The sequence below is a fragment of the Chanos chanos genome, chromosome 11, assembly GCF_902362185.1.
Source record: "Chanos chanos chromosome 11, fChaCha1.1, whole genome shotgun sequence".
Classification (NCBI taxonomy): Eukaryota; Metazoa; Chordata; class Actinopteri; order Gonorynchiformes; family Chanidae; genus Chanos; species Chanos chanos.
Genome location: NC_044505.1, coordinates 17,988,159 through 18,001,662, shown reverse-complemented (window position 1 = coordinate 18,001,662; position 13,504 = coordinate 17,988,159). Strand labels below are relative to the sequence as shown.

Sequence of the window (13,504 nt, the reverse complement as noted above, 5' to 3'; positions counted from 1 at the left end):
GTGTGTGTGTGTGTGTGTGTGCGTGCGCGCGGGGGGGGGGGGTGGGGTTGTTGCACGGACTCTCTGAACTGTGCATAGCTGCTTTGTGTCTGCTCACCCCCACAGGAAGTGACAGATGCTACAGACTGACTGCAGTGTGTCTGGGGCTGCTGTGTGTTCTCCTGCTGGCTGTCATCATAGTGCTGTGTGTCTGGTACACTGCAGAGAGAGAAGCCGATTACAACTTAACTAAAGAGAAAGACCAGTTTAAAAGTACTTATGACAAAGTGATTATAGAGAAAGACCAGTTAAAAACCAGCCTCACAAATCTGACAACAGGGAGGGACCAGTTAAAATCCAGTTACAATAACTTGACTACGACACTAGACCAGTTACAGACAGAGAGAGTCCAGTTACAGAAAGAGAAAGTCCAGTTACAGAAAGAGAAAGTCCAGTTACAGAGAGAGAAAGAAGAGTCTGAGTATGCACTGTCTGCACTGGGTGAGTGAACAAATTAATCTTTTCTTTCAAACAGCACAATACTCTTCAGTTACAGCTGTTGTGTGTTTCCTCTTTAATTTCAACTGTTGTATTGTCAGGGCATTTTTTTTGTGTGTGTCTAACTACTCCCTCTTGTTAGTTATTGTAGCTCTCTTGGTGTTAATGAGTCAATAATTTACTTTGTGTCCTCTGTTATATAATATGTTCTCAGTAATAACCAATGTCAGTAGCTGCACCGTCAAGAGGAAATAAGGATGTGTATCATATTGACATCCATCTGTGGTGTGTGAGTGTGAGTATGAGAGAGAGAGAGAGAGAGAGAGACCGATCTTATATTTCTCATATCTCTTTCTGCTCTGACCATCATTCTTTTGAAAGGTTGGAGATATTTCAGTCACAGTGTGTACTACATCTCTACTGCACAGAAGAGCTGGAGTGCGAGCAGACAGGACTGAAGAAACAGAGGAGCAGACCTGGTCATCATAAACAGTGAAGAGGAACAGGTGAGAGAGGGAAAGTGAGAAGTTTGAAGATACATTCTAGATAAAATTTGAAATTCTAAGCAAAGTCAATTTTTCAACAGTACAAACTGCAATAGCAGATGCTATTAACCAGACTTGCTAATAAAGACTACAGTGTGTTTAGTGTGTTTAGTGTATGTGTGTGTGTGTGTGTGTGAATGTGTTTATGTGTTCATATGTGCACTAATTATGTATATGTCAGGTTGTGGTGATTATGTATATGTGAATATGGTGTGTGTGTGTGCACAAACAAGCGTGATTATGTTTACACGTGTTACAGGAAGTCACAGTGCTCTGGTCAGATGCTGTAGACTGGCTGCAGTGTATCTGGGGTTTAACTGATGATCTGCATCTTTTTATTTTTCCCTTTTTAGGAGTTTATATTGACATCGGTTAATGGCAATGTTTGGATTGGTCTGACTAACACAGAGGGGGTGTGGAAATGGGTGGATGGTACAGCACTGAGCACTGGGTAAGAGATCACTGAATTTAACTCTGGTCATGAGACAGTTATTGACTCTTAACTCTCAGTCCATTGGTCTGTATGAGAAATGCATTAAAGAGACTGATTCTCTATGTAATTTCAGGTACTGGACTAGAGGGCAGCCCAGTGGAAGTTACTATGGAGAAGAGGACTGTGTTGTTAGTACCGAGGTACATAACAGTGTGGAGACCTGGGGTAGTGCCCCATGCTCTAATGCTTTCTACTGGGTTTGTGAGAAGAGAATCCCGCTGACGTCCCAATGATAATGGCTCCTTTCTTACATGTATCAGTTCTGTTTGTTTACGCGGATTTTGACACAGTGTTATGTGTTGGACTCTATGTTTCATAAGAGAGAGAGAGAGAGAGCGAGAGAGTTCATGTCTTTAATGGAGGGTTACTTGTTTTGCCTCTATTCAGCAATAAAGACCTTCGTTTGGAATAATTCATCTGTTTAATTAGTAGCCTAGACCCAGATGCTATTAGGCTAAGATACAATAGGCTATACCTTGCAAACAATGGATTATGCTAATGTTTGGGCAAACAACCCAAACCACGAAATAGTGTAACACTGCTCACTTTGCTGCAGCCTAGGGTGGCTTGTAGAAAAGCTTATTGTCTATATGAGTGTCTGTCCTTTTTGAAACGGGCACTAGATAAGGAAAGGTTATCTCTTACACTTTCATATGCATGCCATCACTATGCAGGCTAGAATTGGCAGTTTGTGGGTCTGGTCAGGTTCGGTTGGTTGATTAATGCATATTTTTGCAAGGTGTGTTTGTGTGTGTGTGTGTGTGTGTGTGTGTGTGTGTGTGTGCAATAGACTAACAGAAACCATACACTCACCATCCGGATGCATTTTATAATTTGCTTTTTCCTAATTAGCAGCTGAGTGTTTCAAACCGTTTGTAACACTGCAGGTCTTTACAACTGCCTTGATGCAAAGGCACAGCAGTGTGCTAAAGTTTTTACCTGGGTCTGCATCTTGTTACAGAGGCCACAAATATAGATCGTGAGGGTTTGATAACAGAAGATTACCAAGTTTCATGAAGCAGTTTTCCCCTTTCAGAAAGGGAAGTAACCAGGTGTTGATGATATTGCAGTGGAAGTCCACTAAAGCTTCAGTTCAGAGATTGGTTTGCTGGTTGTTCATGTTCTGATTTTCTTTGTGTAGTCACTGCCTTGTTTCCCTGGATTCAGTCAGTTAATTATTCAACTAGTCTGTGCACCTGTTCCTGTTCATCTAACCTGGTTTTCAGTTTTAATAAATACCACTGTTTCGCTGAGTTTCCCTGCTGAAGCCTCGAACACACCCAGAGGTTTACCCTACCTGGACTGTTAGCCTGTGACCTTTAAGTCTGAGAAAACCTTTGTTAAGTCTGTTCTGAATCGTGTGTCCTGAGTCAGTCCCCGCGTCTCCTGGGCCTGTTCTGTTCCTGCTCTGTTATATTCCTGTAACAGCCTGCACCTCGTTTTTGGACTTTTATTTTGAAATGTCTTGTGCCCCTGTTCCGTGTGTTCCAAGTTGAAATAAACTCTGAATAAACTGAATTAACTGCATATGCATTCAGACTGTCCTCCAGTTTGACATCCTATTAAGTTGTGATACAGATTTTGTCCAAATACCCGGCACTTAGAGCGGAAAAAGGTTTTGGAGAGAATGGAAAAGGTTTTGAGCACAATAATGAACAATGATCAAGCTGGTTTTATTAAGCGTAGGTATACTGGTGATAATCTGTGGTCTCCACTTGAGGGTCTTGAGCATTATGAAAATGAACACATATCAGGACTTGTGTTTATTGTAGATTTTTGAGAAGGCTTTTGAACAACCAAGGGACTATGATTAAAATGTCTCAATACTTCAGTTTTACACGATTATTCATGAGGGGGTTTGAAGTTATATGCTCTAAAAACCATAATATCAAAACAATTTTCTGTCAGACACATTTGAACCCTTATGACATATGTGATAAGAATGCCTATTGTCACCATTTTTTTTTCATATCAGCAATTTGTATTAGAGACAATCAGGATATAAGAGGCCTTTAAATGAATGGATTAGAATCCAAAATATCCATTTGCTAATGATACATTTACCATACAACCTTCTCAGGCAGCCTTAAATCAATTAGTAAAGCCCAATTTATTGGGTAGGAGATCCTGATGCCAGTATAGAATATTGTGCTCAGGCTATTCAACTAAATGGATGCAGGCAGAGGCTGTATTACAAGCAGTAGAAGTTTTATTTCTATGTCTATTTTGCTAGAGTTTGCAGTAGAGTAGGATGGGTAGGGTAGTATTACATCATAGCTGGGACTGCTCTGAAAACGAAGAAAAGTTACAGGCCCAAAAAAAAAAAAAAAAAACACATCAAACAATAACCAAGGATGAGAAGGACACTACGAATCACTTACCTGTTTTGCTGCCAATTAACAATCTACCATATGCTGATACAAGGGAAAAATTGTGAGTTCAGAAGCATGTCTGGATAACTCACTTTGGTTACGCTGCACTGAGATCAGTGCTTTAAGAAGCAGTTAAAGGAAACAGGCAGATCTTTTGTTCACTCAAAGGGAAAAAGATAAGAGTCTGGGGCTTCCTGTGCTTAACACCTTTTTTTTTTTTAAATTGTTCTTAAAGAGTCAGCTGCATGTAACACAAAGACAGAAGTGCAGACGCACAGCGTAGACTCAGATACAGAGAAAGTTCAGTGTTAACTGAGGGGAATATGTTAAAAAAAATGGAGACATCTGAAAGGATCTATAATAATGTAAACAGGAGCAGGACAGGTAAACTGAAGAAAGGAGACAGACAGGAGATGGTGGCGAATCTTTATGGGAATATACAGACTGTAAGAGCCACAGATGACAACGCACGGAGAGACAACATCTCCACTAAGAGAAACCCAATGACGCAGCACACAGGTACCTTTGATACAAGTCTGAAGCATATCCATAAATACTCAGCATGCTTCATAAGCTTTAAGATAGCAAATTATTTCACTTTCACTGATTAACAACCTTGGTAAACACAGTGGGGGAAAAAGTGTTCTCAATTCTCTGGTGTATATACACACATTGTTAGTATACAGTTAGAGACTATGGCTTATCTGTTGCCATGTAAAACATGTCTTAGCCTTACAATTGTCTTACAATTTGTCAAGCTCTAGCCCTTTGCCGAAGGTCAGTTTCAGACTACAAGGACTGCTGTTGGCTGGATATTTTTTGGGTGGTGGACCACTGTCACCCCCACAGTGACACTCATGTGTGTACAAACCCCAGCATCTCTGCTGTACACTAACACGTTACACCCACTACCATGGTCACCACTATGTCAGTTTCACTGCTGGGTTGAGACCGGTCTGACATTCAAACAATATCTGGTCAACAGAAGTTCTGTGATGAAACTGCACATGGCAACAGATGACCTGCAATCTGTAATTGGACACCTGTACCTTTTAAGGTACCTTTTAAAGTAGGTATACCTCATAAAGTGGTCAGTGAGTATAGGTCCAAGGTGGTAGTTTTTTATAACGTGGATGGTGGGTGTATGTTCTGTTAGTCTGTTGCGGAGACACACAGAGACTCACGCACACACATATGTAGTTACAGACACTCTTAACGTACTTCCCTGGTCTCTGCAGTTATTGACTTAATGCTCACCACTCGTAAAAGATAAGAACCGTTAGCAAGCAGGAAAACACCATCTTGTGGTAGCTGTGCCATTTTACAACAGCAATAGTGAGAAAGTGTTTCTCTTTGTCTGTTCATGTCCTCAGGAAGTGACAGATGCTACAGACTGACTGTAGTGTATCTTGGGTTGCTGTGTGTTCTCCTGCTGGCTGACATCTTAGTGCTGTGCGTCTGGTACGTCGCAGAGAGAAAACAGTTCAAGGCCAGTACTCTTAATCTGACTGAAGAGAGAGACCAGTTACAAACCAGTTACAATAACCTGACTAAAGACAGAGACTAGCTACAGACTAGTTACAACAACCTGACTAAAGAGAGAGACCAGCTACAGATGGAGAGAGACAGACTTATTAAAATGAGTATGTAACATTGGACTCATATTTTATAGTTCTTTATGAATATTTGACAATGCTGGGGAACATTCTGAAGTACATTGTTATCCATAAATCATTGTAATATCATCATTAATTTAATTTTCATAACAGTCACTGTATAGAAGTGTGTTTGTGGAAGTGCATATGTGTGTGTTTATGTGTGTGTGTATGTATGTGTGTGTGTGTGTGTGTTGCACTGTGTCTGTGCACATGTGTGTTTGTCTTTCTTGGAAAAGCTGCAAACAGCTGAACCACCACAAAATCAACTTTTTGTGACATTTTGGAGCATCAGGTGGACTACATTACTACATCTCCACTGAGGAGAAAAGCTGGGATGAGAGCAGACAGGACTGTCAAAAAAGAGGGACAGACCTGGTGATCATAAACAGCAAAGAGGAACAGGTGAGAGAGAGAGAGAGAGAGAGAGAGAGAGGAAAGGAAAGGAAAGGAAAGGAAAGAATGAAAGTCTGATCATCGACAGCACTAATCTCTCATTCTGCATCACAACAACAGCAATTTCTCGCCTATCTGGGCGTTACAACCTGGATTGGTCTGACTGATAAGGACATTGAGGGCGTGTGGAAATGGGTGGACAACACAGCATTGAACACTGGGTAAGAGAGCTGATTGTAACTGTGACTGAACGTAATTGAATGTCTTTTTTTTTTTTTTGGACTAACTGTAGTACTACCCTCTTATTCTCATCACGTACACTATTTTTTATACTGTAGCCATAGTATTGTAATATCCAGTGGAAATTTTCTATGAGCTTAAGTTTTTAACATTTTAGTAACAGTGCCTGCCTTGTCTCTGCACTCTTTATCGATTTAGTCACTAGGTTGTTGCATTGTTTCAGTGAGTTCTGTGACTGACCAGCTTGTAATATATATTTAAGACTGTACTGAGTTGAGAGTTTGATGAACAAACAGTTCCTTTTTGTGTGTTGTAAAAGGTACTGGCGGCTTAAAGAACCTAATGATCACAGTGGAAAAGAAGACTGTGTGGAAAGGTCACCATCAGAGGGAAAGCTGGAAAACTGGAACGATCTGTCATGCAACGAGAAACGCAACTATATCTGTGAAAAATGAAGCTAGTATAGAGGCTGTCAAGCATGGATGTTGCCATTTTATCACATTCTTATTACAAATATTTATTGTAGTCATTCAGCTAGAGCCATGTTTAACCAAAGAAAACTCTTTATTTTAAATTTGGAATGAAACTGTAGTTTCAATTCTTAAGCCCCGTATCCCAGTCATCAAAAAAGGATGAGCTCAACAGACAAACAGTTTTAGTCATATGTGTTCATGCAGGACTCATTCATTCATTTTCACTTATCTTGATTAGGGTCGCGGAGGGTGCTGGAGCCTATCCCAGTGTTCATTGAGCGAAAGGTGGGGAAACACCCTGGACAGGTTGCCAGTCCATGCAGGACTGAAACCTTTAAAATAAATGCATCGTATTCAAGGTCATCCAACGTCACTTGACTAAAAATATCACATTCACCAGGATCTACAGATGTGTCTTTATTATCAGTCAATAAATAAATAAATAAGTAGCAGATCTGAATGAAATATAGACGCTGGTAACAATCAGACTGATCAAAAATAAAAATATTTTTAATTATTATGCAAAGAGTTGACAGTGTTAACATTTAATTACACATGAGCAAAATCAGTTTCAATGTAAGTATTAAAAACTAATGATTCTGAAAGTTACATGCCAACTTAACAAACCATTCTCAATAAACTGTGTTGATAATGGGCAATTTGGCTTATCAATAAGAACCGGTTTAAGGAACGAAAACGAAAACGGGAAACAATCGATATTTCGCTGGGAACAAAACTGAAACCAGGAATTTTTATGTTTTTTAATGTTCTGGAACAGAAACATTTATTTGAAATAATAGTAACTGGTCAATAATGTTATTTTTTCATTCTTTTATTTATTACAGCAAATTAAAATATTTATTACTCACAATAACTTTGGTGCGGAGTTTACTTCCTGTCTTCCTCTGAACGTCTTCGGAAGGTGGATATAATTTTACTGGCGGGAGGCAGTAGTTTAGCGTGAACGAGAATGTGGTGTCACTATTTGCTGCCAGAGGAGGTAAATATTATGCCATGCACCTTATAAAATGTTGATCTTAGATATAACCCTAATCAGTGTTTGATACATAGGCTACCATGTAAAGAGAACTAATGTTGGAAACAGCTAGCTAGCTTCAGTTGGGTAAATAATGTGCCCCGCCGCAAGATTGTTAAAACGACATGAAATAGTTTCTCATGACTGGGAAGTCACAGTGGGTTTCGGCTCAAGGACAGACTGGGCTACAGCTCTCCAGTTAGTGATGCAATGCTTTTTTGTGACGAATCGTCACAGCGATTGAGACTATACAGTGAAATATCTATCAGTAGACATTTTTATACTGTCCGAAAGATGCATATTGTCACACAGCCCTACCTGCAGCATTATTAACCGGTATTTCATTTGGTACTAACCGGTTCGGGAACGCAAAACTGGAAATGTTAAAATATCGATTCTGCTTGGAACAAACCGATTACAAAAAAAAAAAAAAAAAAAAAAAATCTGTTTTCCTCATAAGAACATACATTTTTGTGCAGATTACGGTTTGTACAGGTTTGCAAAAAAAAAAAAAAAGTTACCCAGGGGGAACTGCATAGTTGTCTTACCTCTGTCCTCATCCTTTGTCTCCCAGACACTTTTCATAGTGAGTTATACTCTTTCAAAACTGGAATTAAAGCATTAAAACTAACACAACAAATACATGGCTATATATATATATTCATGTGTGAAGATATATATACATTCATGTGTGTATATGTAAACGTGTGTGTGTGTATGTTCAAATCTACAATTCACTTTCAAGTACAGACAGTACATGGTCACCGAAGAATGTTACTGAAAAACATGGCTTGCAGTATTTCATGCCTTGACATTCATAGAAGTAAACAAAAAACCTGATAAAAATAGCTGCAGCAGCTCATCACGGGTTCATTGACTCGAAGAGAACACTGAGGAGGCGCAAAATGCAAATTGGAGAAATGTGAAGCTGACATAAGGCAGAGGGGGAAAAAAACATATTTTGGGTCAGTGTAGCTGACTCTAACATCAACACAAAATTCAATACAAAGCACAGTATTGTGCTATAATAATGTTGTTGCTTAAAAGAAAAAAAATGTATATTATGTTCTTATGTTTGTTATTATATTATTTACAACCCCTACTCAGAGTAGTGTAGGTGAAACACAAACAAACATGTTGACACCAAGATTGTCAAAACAGTGCAGATATCAATATAGTTCAGATGCTGATCTCACTTTAAATGATTGTGACCATTTCTTTGTTTTCAATGCTTCGTTGGTTACAACAGGCAACTATCATACTGCCCCTCACTAAAAAGACAGATGTCAGAAAATGAGGAAGTGGGAAATGGGGGCATGGGACAAATTTATTTTTCCGTTGTGAAACGTGTAGTGAGTGACATTCTGAGCTGAAGGGAAGTACTGAAGAAGAAACATAAGCCACTGTTATAGTAAGAGTAAGAGGTCAATGGAGATGTCTGAGAACATCTACAGAAATATAAACCCCGTATTTGGGCGAGATCCCAACAGGTCGCACCACAGAAACCCGTACAAGAACATTTTTGTTACTGAGGCGAGTCTTAAGCCGCCAACCTGCAGGGACTTGTTCAGAAGCAATGAGAATGATGGAGGGTTCCAAGAGATATCTTAAGGATATATAAGGATGCATAATAACATGGGGATATCTCACAGTGAGTACAAATATAGTACCACTTTATTAACGATTAACGCTAATCAATACAATTTGCAATATTTACAACTGAATTTAAGGTGGTGTGTGTGTATGTGTGTGCGGTTGTATGCCCATGCTTCTTGGGTTATTGTAAAAACGATAAAATGTTCTATTCAACAATGGAGGAAGCCAGGTCAGCACAGTTATTGGATCTCTGCTCAGGAGAGGAGCTGGAGTTCAATCATCCTACCCACTTCTTTCCTACCGAAGTGCTAACCTTTAGGCCGTGGCTCCCCCAAAACTAGCAGAGGATGGTTTCGATCCATCGACCTCTGGGTTATGGGCCCAGCACGCTTCCGCTGCACCACTCTGCTCCCATGAAGGATGTGCCGAAACCCGGGATTGAACCAGGGACCTTTAGATCTTCAGTCTAACGCTTGAGACTAAATGGCAATCTAACTCTGCCACATTCATGCATAGAATTTGATAACTATGTCAACAGAGTGGTAGGTAGGTAAAATCATCAGTTAAAATGGCCATGGGAATCGTAAAATTGTTCCGCTGCTTTGCGAACATGCCACGTTACATTTTTTTTTTTTTAACATGCAATGTTACTTTTTTTTTTACTGAAGTAATTCCTGTGACCCCCCCTTTACAGACAAAAACATGAATATTAGGAAGCTACTTACTACAGCATTGGACATACTACTTAGCCTACTAAGCATCAGGTACAGCTGGTAGTGTATGGATACACTGCTGCCAACTTTACTTGACTTAACATGTGCCATCACTTGCACCATGTGTGAAAGGAAATACCTCTCCTGGAGTCAAGCAGCAGCTTATTTCTTGTTTGTTTGTTTCATTGATTGTTTGATTGATTGATTTAACAGAAGCCAAAACATGGCTATCAAAAAAAAGAAAAAAAGCATGTTTTGCAAATACAAATGCTACTTACAAACAAACATAGGACACATTCCACAAACGTAAAAATGAAGAGAATGCAAAGAATGCAAATAAATTAGCAACATTTTCCTTTATTAATTCACACAGTGGGGAAATTTGACCTCTGCATTGTAACATTGTAAAGGTTTATTGGGCAGCCGTGGTCCAGGGGTTAGAGAACCGGGCTCGTGACCGGAGGGTATTGTGGGAGGGGAAAGCACTGTTCATTCATCCTGCCTGCTTTTTTCCCACAGAATCTCCAACCTTTAGGCCGTGGCTCCCCAAAAACTAGCAGAGGATGGTTTCGATCCATCGACCTCTGGGTTACGGGCCCAGCACGCTTCCGCTGCGCCACTCTGCTCCCGTGAAGGATGTGCCGAAACCCGGGATTGAACCAGGGACCTTTAGATCTTCAGTCTAACGCTCTCCCAACTGAGCTATTTCGGCTACAACAGCAATGAGACTAAATGCCAATCTAACTCTGCAACATTCAAACATTTGGGAAACATTTTGGACTTGTGTCACGGGAATATCACAGACGCTTTCATCTCCCATGCACACCCACCGTTTGGATTTGCTGATCACAATGTTATCTTCCTGCTTCCTCATTACAGATCAGCACTGAAACGTCACAATCCCCAAACCTACAGCGTCAGCCAGTGGCCGGGGTATGCCATTGCACAACTCCAGGGTTTTTTTGCCTGCGCGGATCGGGATATCTTTAATGGCAACTTGGTGGACAGGGTCTCCGTTATTACAGACTAAATCAAGTTCTGCATTGATACAACCATTCCAGTCAAAACAATCAAAAAATATCCAAATACTAAACCATGGATCACCGACCATATTAAGCAGAGTTTAAGGGAGAAACAGAAAGCCTTCCAACGGCAGGATTGGGTTTCGCTAAAAATCACAAGTCGACAAGTTAAGAATGACGTTATCAAGGCCAAAATCAAATACAAGGAGAAACTAGAACAGGAATTCAGCTCTATGAAAACTAGACAAGCCTTTCGGAGAGTAAGAACCCTCACAGGTCATGACCCCAAACTCAAGTAAACTCCAATAACTGACCCCGCCTCATTTGCTGAAGACCTCATTTCTTTCTACACATGGTTTGACACCACCAACTGTACAGAACAATGCAAGGCACTACTGGAGACCCTACCCATCACAGAGCCAGCATACCCCGTTCCCTTCACAGTGGAGGATGTACGCCGGCAGCTAAGTCGGTGTAAGCCGGGCAAGGCCCCAGGACCAGATGGGATCCAGGCAAAGGTGCTCCAGGTCTGTGCTACTGAGCTCTCTCCCGTTATGCACCCCATCTTCAGCGAATCCTACAGAACTGCCTCAGTACCCACCCTGTGGAAGACATCCATCATTATACCAGTACCCAAGAAACCACGCCCATCAGAACTAAACCACCATTGACCAGTAGCCTCAATAGTCATGAAGTGCCTGGGAAAACTGGTGTTTAACATCATCCTTCCAATTGTTGAACCACAGCTGGATCCACATCAGTTTGCCTATAAGGCCAAAAGAGGGACAGAGGACGCTGTGGCATGCCTGCTTCACTTCCTCCTACAACACCTGGAATCACCCAGTAACTTCGCCAGACTACTCTTCATCGACTTTCTGCCTTCTGCGTTCAATACATCCAAGGTGTGGACATCCTGTGGACATCCACATCCGCAGAGGCCGGGGAGCAGATGGCGTTAAGCATCTTGCTCAAGGGCACTTTAGCCATGCATATTGCGGCAGGGGAAAGCACTGTTCATTCATCCTGCCTGCTTTTTTCCCACAGAATTTCTAACCTTTAGGCCATGGCTCCCCCAAAACTAGCAGAGGATGGTTTCGATCCATCGACCTCTGGGTTATGGGCCCAGCACGCTTCCGCTGCGCCACTCTGCTCCCATGAAGGGTGTGCCGAAACCCGGGATTGAACCAGGGACCTTTAGATCTTCAGTCTAACGCTTGAGACTAAATGGCAATCTAACTCTGCCACATTCATGCATAGAATTTGATAACTATGTCAACAGAGTGGTAGGTAGGTAAAATCATCAGTTAAAATGGCCATGGGAATCGTAAAATTGTTCCGCTGCTTTGCGAACATGTCACGTTACATTTTTTTTTTAACATGCTATGTTAAACTTGTTATGTTGAAGTAACTCCTGTGACCCACCCTTTACAGACAAAAACATGAATGTTAGGAAGCTACTTACAACAGCATTGGACATACTACTTAGCCTACTAAGCATCAGGTACAGCTGGTAGTGTATGGATACACTGCTGCCATGTTCCTCATCAGAGTGGAGGCATGTGTGCACACATTCATGGGTGAAGGAGAGTGAACGAGAGACAACAAATGAAGCAGATGTGTCTTTCCTCCTCCACACTCAAACTAAGCTGCCTCTTGTCCAGAGTGCCACCTGCTGGTCAGTCCTGGGAAGTGCCCTTAACTGTCACCCCGGAGCCCCAAGTTCAAGACCTCATCTGACCAGTCTTTACAAGCACTGTTTTCTGCCACCTCTGGAGTCTACGTCCACCCTCAAAGACCTAGCACTGCACTGAAGCCGACTGAGCATCATCACACCTCCAAGCACTTGGTGTTCACTACCCACGTGTCTCAACTGGAAAATACTTTGGGTCAACTCCTGTTGTTTTTAAATGTGCTATATAAATAAAAGTAACTTTACTTGACTTAACATGTGCCATCACTTGCACCATGTGTGAAAGGGAATACCTCTCCTGGAGTCAAGCAGCAGCTTATTTCTGGTTTGTTTGTTTGTTTGTTTCATTGATTGTTTGATTGATTGATTTAACAGAAGCCAAAACATGGCTATCAAAAAAAAAAGAAAAAAAAGCATGTTTTGCAAATACAAATGCTACTTACAAACAAACATAGGGCACATTCCACAAACGTAAAAATGAAGAGAATGCAAATAAATTAGCAACATTTTCCTTTATTAATTCACACAGTGGGGAAATTTGACCTCTGCATTGTAACATTGTAAAGGTTTATTGGGCAGCCGTGGTCCAGGGGTTAGAGAACCGGGCTCGTGACCAGAGGGTATTGTGGGAGGGGAAAGCACTGTTCATTCATCCTGCCTGCTTTTTTCCCCACAGAATCTCTAACCTTTAGGCCGTGGCTCCCCCAAAACTAGCAGAGGATGGTTTCGATCCATCGACCTCTGGGTTATGGGCCCAGCACGCTTCCACTGTGCCACTTTGCTCCCATGGAGGGTG

General features: G+C 41.2%; 3 non-coding genes across 3 annotated transcripts; all 3 read right to left on the bottom strand.

Moving 5' to 3' along the window:
- Positions 1-10,550: 10,550 nt before the first annotated feature.
- Positions 10,551-10,622, bottom strand: trnat-cgu (transfer RNA threonine (anticodon CGU)). The gene has a single exon. It is a non-coding gene; the product is annotated as a tRNA-Thr (tRNA).
- Positions 10,623-10,635: 13 nt separating this feature from the next.
- On the bottom strand, positions 10,636-10,708 carry trnaf-gaa (transfer RNA phenylalanine (anticodon GAA)). The gene has a single exon. It is a non-coding gene; the product is annotated as a tRNA-Phe (tRNA).
- Positions 10,709-12,097: 1,389 nt separating this feature from the next.
- trnam-cau (transfer RNA methionine (anticodon CAU)) lies at positions 12,098-12,169 on the bottom strand. The gene has a single exon. It is a non-coding gene; the product is annotated as a tRNA-Met (tRNA).
- Positions 12,170-13,504: the final 1,335 nt, after the last annotated feature.